Consider the following 9,101-nt stretch of genomic DNA (forward strand, 5'->3'; position numbering starts at 1 on the left):
TTCTACTCTGCACACAGCAAGTCACTAAGAGTCAGAATGGACTCAGGTAACAAGCAACACCAACATTAACAACAAGGGTTACAACTACCCTACATAAAGATTTGACCTTCAAGACGCTTTGTGTCATCTTACTATGATCTGACACCAATCTTCCTCTCTCCTTCAAGGTTTTCAGCCTCACAACCTCTGGCTCAGGAGATGGCCAGCAATTTCTTTCTCTCTACCTAGAGCAATTCTTCACCCCAGAAGATTTTGAAGTGAAAGAGAAGCAATAACAAAAACACACTGCATTTTCTCCTAAACAATCTCTGGGCATCTTGTCCCTGAGAGACACAGGCAATCTGTGCTCATTTGGTAACCAAAAGGTCGGTGCTCGAATCCACTCAGCAGCATGGTAGAAGACTCCAGTGTGGCAATCGGCTTCGATAAAGATTACTGCCAACCCTACTCTGTAGCCAATAGGACTTCTCCAAATAAACACATTTAAAAAAGAAAGAGAAAAAAAAAATCTCAAAACTCTAGGTATTATTATATATAAAACAAATATTATTGTTCCTAAGTGCCGTCGAGTCAGTTATCATGTATAGCGTTTCCGAGGAGCAATGCATAAGTTTGAACTGCTGACCTTGCAGTTCAAATCGACCTTGAGGTCAAGTGCTTATCCTATGGAGCCACACCAGGACTCCAAATATGAGACTCTGAAAAGCAGAGAGAAGGTGGTCACCAGCTAGGACCATGGGACCCATGGTACAACACAACAGTGGATTCTTTGAGTTTGCTTTTTACCGTACATATCCCAGGGTAGATATTAGATACGGGACAAGTCAGCCAGCCACCAGGAGACACTAAGGAGCACAAACCAAAAACAACAACAACAACAAGAAAGCCTTAACAAAAACCTGCTCCCTTTAGACAAAAGATCAGGAAAGCGGCAACCTAGCAAAAGAGAAAACTATCAAACCGTAAGTGCTCTATGCCAGCCAAACACTACAGAAAACACTAGGGTCCTACCTTCACCCACTACACCAGCAAAACCAGAGAAAGAAACTTAAACTTCCACATCTTAGAAATGATGACAAACGGGTGGTGTCAAAGAAGGCCAAATGGGACTCACTGAGAAGTAACAGTGTGACCCTCCAACTGAGAGTCTCATGTGGGAAACGTTGACTTCCAATACACCAAGCGATGAGTCATCTATCCACCTCTCTCATTGCTGGGGAGATGTCATAGAGGTCAAGACTTTCCACCTCCATTCAGTGATAGTGAGTCTACCACTACCCCTGAAGTGTCAGTGCTGAGACCAGAGGAGGAGTAACTAAGTGCCCCTGACTATCTCAGCCAGGGTGTTTTATCAGTGGGAGCTAGAACGCCTACCCATCTCCACCATTCATGAGAAGCTCCTCCCATTCTGTTTCAATGAAGAGTCAGTGAGAAGCCTGGGAGTTTTCCCCATCTAGCAAGTATTGTTGTTGTTAGGTGCTGTCTAGTGGTTCTGACCCCTAGTAAACCTATGCACAACAGAATGAAACACTGCCCCATCCTGTGCCAACCTCACATTCATTGTAACGCTTCAGCCCACTGCTGCTGCAACGGTCTCTCCTGATAATATGTCCAAAGTATGAGAGACAAAGTCTCCCCAACCTGGCTTCTAAGGATGATTCTGGTTATACAGATTCCAATACATATTTGTTTGCTCTTCTAGCAATCCATGGCACTTTTAATATTCTTCTGGTTAATGCGCTGGACTGCAAGGTCTGTTTTAACCGCAGGATCGGTGGTTCAAGCTCACCAGCCACTGCTCGAAAACCTTATAGAGGGTCACTATGAGTCAGAACCGACTGGATAGCACTTAACAATAACACTAACACCATAACTCAAATGCATCACTTCTTCTACAGTTTTCCTTATACACTGTCCAACTTTTGCATGCATGAGACAACTGAAAATACCATGGCTTGGGTCAAGTTCACCTTAGTCTTCAAACTGACATCTTTTTTCTTGAACACTGTAAAGAGGTCCTGTGCAGCAGACGTCTTGACTGCTATTTCCATGAGTGATGATAGTGGATCCAAGCAAAATGAAGTCTTTGACAACTTCAATCTTCTGTCCATTTTTCGTGATGTTATTATTGATCCGGTGGTGAGGATTTTTGTTTTCTTTACTTCTGGCAGTAATGATGTAGTATTACTCTTCCCCTCTTGGAATTCTGTCAGAAGAAGCCAGCTCCAAGAAACATGAGGAGGCCATGTCTTAATTCCCACCAAGTGACTGAATGGGACCGTGCATATAACGTTTATAGGACTCTAAAGCCAAGAATGGTTAGTTTTGCCATCCAGCTAGGTTTAAAAGGAGCCATCTCAGGAAGCAGACCAAATGATCCCAGGACCATCAAGAAATGAGATCAGGAGTGGAATATGAGATACCCACCTAGAAAAGTGGCAACAGCAGAGGCAGTGGCATAGAGTAGCTGGAGGCTTCTAGGTCCATGGACTGAATAAATCTGTGTGTCTAGAAGCAGGAGCCTGGCTTGTAGAATGTGCCCTTTGGACATTTACAGACTGACTAAAGGAGCTTGGTAACACTTGCCTGAGCAGGGCAGAGGCACCAGGATCACATGGCTGAAGGACGGAAAACAACAGCAAGGCATGACTATAATATGGCAGACAAGAGGGGTTCCTGACTGGAGAACTGCTCAATTTGGAGTTGTTTCTGATCCTGAATTGTACCTTGTTCACTTCCTTAATAAACCCCAAAATTGTAAATATTGTTCTGTGTGGCCATTACAATGGACTGCTGAACCCAGATGTGAAGCAGAGAGTGCTGTGGGAGGGATGGTTGGTGTCAGAACAGAGTAAAGAAGGGTGGAGAGTGGAAGCGTGTCTGACTTCTACTGCACAGCATCAGTCTTGGGCTGATACTGAGTTTGATTCTCCTTCAGGAGGAAGTCAGATTACAGCCTCCATGGAGTGGATGGTGTGGATGGTGTGGATGGTGTGAATGGAGTGGATGGTGGGATTTGAAACTCCTACTTTGCCACCAGGACTCTTTAGTGTATGTAAGAAACCTTTACAATTCAACATAAGAAAACAATTTTAAAAAAATGAGCAAAGGACTAGAAGAGACACATCACCAGTTTATTTAGATGGCAAATAAGCACATGAAATGATGCTCAACATCATTATCCATAGAAAGGCACAGACTAGGAACTCGAAGGAGCTCTGGTAGCGTAGTGGTTATGAACTGGGCTGCGAACCACAAGGTCAGCAGTTTGAAACTACCAGCTGTTCCACCGGAGAAAGATGAGGCGTTCTGCTCCCGTAAAGATTTACAGCCTCGGAAAGCCTGTACAGGGTCACTATGAGTCGGAACCGACTCCACGGCACACAGCCACCTGCCACCAGGAACTCTACCCTGCTATATAGGATTTCTATGTCCTACTCTGGAGTCCTATGCGTTAATGTGCTGGACTGCAAAGTAGGGTTGCACCACAAGGTCAATGGTTCAAGCTCACCAGCTGCTCCTCAGGTCACTATGAGTTGGAACAGATACAACGGCAATTAACAACACAACAATGTCTGATCTGTTTTATATGCTCTCTATGAACCTTGACTACACAGCACACAAAAGCAACAAAGGCACATTAAAACCACAATGCAACTCCCCTAAAGTGTAACAACTGAGACACCAGGGTGCTTTGCACATCTATGAGTATGGCTAAATGTAAACGTACTAACATTATTGAGGGCTAATGAGTATGCACAATAACTGGTACTCCTGCACACCATTGGTGTTGTTGTTGTTGTTATGTGCCATCAAGTCAGTTCCAACCCATAGTGACCCTGTATAGGGTTTCCGAGGGTGTAAATCTTTACGGGAGTAGAAAGCCTCATCTTTCTGCACACCATTGGTACACCATTGGTAGGGATACAAAAATAATACAGTTACTTGAAAAAATAAGCTTGGCATTTACCATATCACCCTGTAATCCCACTCCCTAACAACACCCCCCCAAAAAACCTGTGTTCACACAAAATAGCAAAGCTAAGATCTTTCAATGTCAAACAAACCAAAGGTCTTTTAATGAGTAGAAGTATATACTGTGCCATATGCATCCATTAGAATACTAAAATTAAAAAAAAGAATTATTGATACAAACAACTTGGAGGAATTTCAAAGACATTGTGATATGAGTGAAAGAAACCAGTCTTAAATAGTTACTTAATGTCTGACTCCATATATATGACATTCTTGGAAATATCAGTAACAACCATGAGCTGGAAGCAAGAGAAGGACACTATGGGGTGATAAAACAATTTTCTATACATCATAGTCATATAGATACATTAATTTAAATTTCAAAGCATTGCACATCCCCAAAAGTCCATGTTACAATATCATTTAAAAAAATAAAAGTTTGAAGTAAGAAAAAAACAAAACACCAGAAATAGGTTCTAACACAAGGAGCCTTGAGATTCTTTGCCACTACTGAGAGTTAAGGCAGTCACTAAATTCTTAGAAAAGAAGCATAATTCTAAGTACAGTAACTAAAAATTCTGACAGTATGTTGTTGGTTAAGTGGCGTCCAGTAGGTTCTGACTCATAGCTACCCTGTTTAGGGTTTCCTAGGAGGCGCAGGTTGAGTTTGAACCACTGACCTTCTGGTTTAAAGCTACCTTGCGGTTCAGTGCTAATCCTACAGCGCCACACCAGGGGTCCACATCACTTTATAATAAATACTTTAGAGTATTACCAATCAATTCAGTCTAATAACTAAGAAAGGATGAATTAAAAGCCATCAAGAAGGTAGTTTTTTCATAATTTATAAAAATATTCAAAATTTTCTTGGGTTTAACAAAGAAATCTAGCAGATGTTAGGAATTATATACAAATGAGAGAAGTTAATGGCCCGATTCATCCCCTACTGCCACATCTCTAGGTCCTGAGAGTGAAGTTTTCCTCTCCCACACCCTCAGGTTCGCACTCCAAGGAGCTGCAGGAAGGCTCCTCCGATCTCCGAGTAAAGTAACTAGCATCCAGTGTCAATGAAACAGCGCAGTCTGGCTCATTCACATTCTAGCAGTCGCTGAACAAGAACTAGGCAAGGGTGGGGCCCCAGGGGGATGAAGAAGCGGACCAAGCATGGAGAAGAGGGGTCTAAAAGCCAGGGCAGAGCTCGGGACCCTCTTCCCCATCAAACCTAACACAGGTACTGAACGCGCTTATAGTAGGTCTGTACACTACAACTAAGAGCGTTCAGTGCCCGTGTTAGGTCGCCCCGTCCCCATTTGGGGGAGAGGGGTGGAGCGCGAGAAGTCGAGCGGCCAGGCTAGGGGCCGCAGCGCCTGCCCCCTCCCCCCCATTGCATATTCCCCGCCCACGAGACAGCTCTAGGGACGGGACCCAGGGAGACCAGACCGCGGGAAGGTACGAGGGAGCTCCAGGCCCCGTACGGCCGCCCACCTCCTCCAGCGGGAACTTGGGCACCGCGTTCAAAGGCGGGGACACGCGATCCGTGGCCTGGGCCGGGGGATGGGAGCCGCACCCCACTACGCCCCACTGTGAGGCACATCCCGGGAACCGGGAGAGGCGGGTTCTTTGCTCAAAACGCCGGAGGAGCCTTCAGTCCCTGGAGCAGGGCTAGTGGGGCCGCGCCGCTGCTCCGACGCGCGAGTCGCTACTCACCGTTCCCCGCCAGACGCGGACCCGCCGACCGGCGCGACCGGCTCCTTCTGGTCGCGGCGCAACCCCTGCCACCGCCTCTTCCCAGCGCGCCAGCTCCCCCGGCGGAGCCGCCTGACTGGCTCGCGCCCTCTCTCGCTCTTAAAAGAATGATTATGATTTTTTTTTTATTACGAACTTTATTGGTAGCTAGTGTTGAGACTGGGCGACTCAGCAGTAGCTCTGCCAGGGGTGGCGGGGCGCGGGAGACTCTCGACTCCCCAGATCCGTAGACCCGCCGCGCTGCGGAGCATGCGCCAGGATTCGTGTGCGCATGCTCTACGCCAGCTCGGCGCCCCGCCTGTGTTCTGGCCAGTTAGTTGCAGTGAAACCGGCTGCTCTGCTTTCTCTGCGGCTCATGGGGAACCCAGTGCGCAAAGGGAGACTGGAGGCTAGCAGAAATTCCAAGGTCATAGATTCCAGAAAAAAGAAATTGACCAAAGTACGCCCGCGTAATTTTTGTCTATGATTTAGAATCCTCAGTAGACTTGCACCACTTTGTGAACATATATTTTTTTCTCTGCACGGCATCCAAGTGACAGAGTAAAAATGTCCACAGAAGTTGAAAACGCATTCACAAGCCCACAGAGTGTAGTTGACGCCCGAGGCTGTTAATAATTCAGAGCACCAAACAAAAATTTAAAGGATCCCCTAGAAGCAATCTAAACTTGTGCTTCACTCATTTTTATATTACAAAATTGTTGTGGTGGGGAGGTGCCCTAGAGCAGTTCCGACTCTTGGAGACTTTATGTAAAACAGAACGAAACTTTGCCTGGTCCTGCTCCTGCCTGTGCTCACAATTGTTGTTATGCTTGAGCCCATTTATGCTGCCACTGTGCCAATCCGTCTCATGGGGGTCTTCCTTTTTTTTACTGACCCTCCATTTTACCAAGCATGATGTCCTTTTCCAGGGATAGATTCCTCCTGATAATGTATCTGCAGTATGAGATACAAAGTATGCATCCTGGCGTCTAAGGAGCATTCTAGCTGTACTTCTTTCAACACAGATAGGTTTGTTCTTCTGAAAATCCATGATACTTTTAATATTCTTCTCCAACACATAACTGAAATGTATCAAAATTTTCTGTGGTCTTCCCTATTCAGAGTCCAACTTTCACATGCATATGAAGCTCCTGAAAATACCATGGCTTGGGTCAGGCACACCTTAGTCCTTAAACGTACATCACTGCCCTTGAGCATTTTAAAGAGGTCTTGTGCAGCAGATTTGCCTAACACAATAGGTCATTTGATTTCTTGATGCCTCTTGGTCTATGTACAGGTTCTTCATGAGCACAATTAAGTGTTCTGGAATACCCATTCTCTCCAATGTTGGTCATAGCTTGTCATGATCCACACAGTCGAAAGCCTTTGGGTAGTCAATAAAGCTGGTGTTCTCTGCTTTCAGCCAAGATCTATCTGACATCAGTGATGACATCCCTCATTCAACATTGTTCTCTGAATCTGGCTTGAACCCCTGTCAATGTATGGTTTCATCTGGTTTTGAATTATCTTTAGCAAAAATTTACTTGTGTGTAATATTAATGGTATTGTCTCATGATTTCTGCATTCCATTGGGTCACCTCTCTGGAATGGGCACAAATATGGGTCTCTTCCAGTCAGTTGGCCAGGTCTTCCAAATTTCTAGGCATAGATAAGTGAGTGCCTCTAGTGCTGTATTAGTTTGTTGAAAGATTTCAGTTTGTATTCTCATCAATTTCTGGAATCTTGTTCTTTGTCATTGCCTTCAGTGCACCTTGGACCTTTTCCTTCAGTACATTAGCTCTTGAACATATATATACTACCTCTTGAAATGGTTGAACATCAAATATATCTTTTCTTTTTCTTTTCATCTTCTTCTTCTCCCCCCCTCCCCCCCCACCCATAGCTAATGTTCACATGCCAGGTTTTATTTATTTATTTATTTTAAGTTTTGACTGTGAATTGAGAGAAAGTTTACAGGGCAGATCATCAGTTCTATGTTCAATAAATCATACGCTTTGTTTCATTACAATAGTTATAATCCCCACCATGTACCAGCAGTTAACAGTATTTCTCTCTATTCTTTTTAGCTCTTTTTTTAAAAAAACACTCAGGCATATATAATAATTTACACCACCAAAGGGCACATTCTGCAAGTCTGCCTCCCGGCCGCCAGCTCTCAATCCCCTCTCTTTCCATGAATTTAGAGTCCTCACCTGCTCCCTCTCTCCATGTCCCCATCTCTGCCTCCTGGTATCACTGCTTCTCTGCATATGGTCCTGTATTCTGCTTGTGCTCTTCTCCCTTGATGGTCCTAGGGTCCTCTGTGTCTGGACTGTAAGATTAACTACCTCATTTTTGTTACAAAACTTTACCTTTACAGTTGTGACAGTTGCAATTAGTCATGATAACAATTACTCACGATTGAATCATAAGAATTGTATCCCCACCTCTTTTTAGACTAATCTAGACAAGATGTAAACTACTCAGTGGGGACTCTATCTTTCCCCCACACACTCTTAAACTAAACTCCATCCTGAAACCTTGTAAGCCAGTCACATTGTGCCTTTATCACACCCTCGTTTTATGTTGTTGCCCATCCCTATCTACCCTGTATACTGAGTGGATAGCATTGATGCTTGATGTGAAGACTCCTTCCCTCCCTGTTGGTATTTTGAGTTACTACCTCCATGAGTATAGGTCAAATTCATCAAATTGTAGCAATTTACCCTCGTTTCCTTTATGAAAAAAAAATTTTTTTAAATCATACTCTAGTCAAGTTCTGATTATCAAGCCATCAAAGTTAGGCCAAATGGGTACTATCTGCAAGTTTGGATATTCTTGTGCGTCTCCTCTCACTTCATATCAGCTGGATGCTTCACTGTCAGCTCTAGCCCTCTGTGGCTATGTCCTTGTCCATTTGCTCAGGAGTCCCCAGGGCTCACCACACTTTGGACCAACCAGCCCTTCCTCCTCTCTCTCTCATCTCCAGGTCAATGGGAGTCAATGGACCGTGTTTTGAACTCAGCCCATTTCTTCATTGCTGCCTTTCCTCCTCTTCCACTCACCAGTAGACTGATGTAGTCACCAGGAAGCTTACATGCCTGCTCGTGTGTTCCCTTTGAGTTTCAGTCTTAGAAGGGGGGCCTTCCATCTTCTTTTGATGCTCTCTACATCTTTCAAAATTTTGCACATAGAATCCTTCAATATTAAAAGTTGAGGCTTGATTTTTTTTTATTCAGTTCTTTCAGTTTGAGAAATGCTGAGCATGTTCTTCCCTTGGGGTTTTCTAATTCCAGGTTTGCATATTTTATTAGACTACTTCACTTTGTCTTCTCCAACTGCCCTTTGAAATTTTATGTTTGGCTCTTTTACTTCCTCATTTCTTCCATTTGCTTTAGCAT

This window comes from Chrysochloris asiatica, unplaced genomic scaffold, assembly GCF_000296735.1.
Source record: "Chrysochloris asiatica unplaced genomic scaffold, ChrAsi1.0 scaffold00019, whole genome shotgun sequence".
NCBI classification, from domain to species: domain Eukaryota; kingdom Metazoa; phylum Chordata; class Mammalia; order Afrosoricida; family Chrysochloridae; genus Chrysochloris; species Chrysochloris asiatica.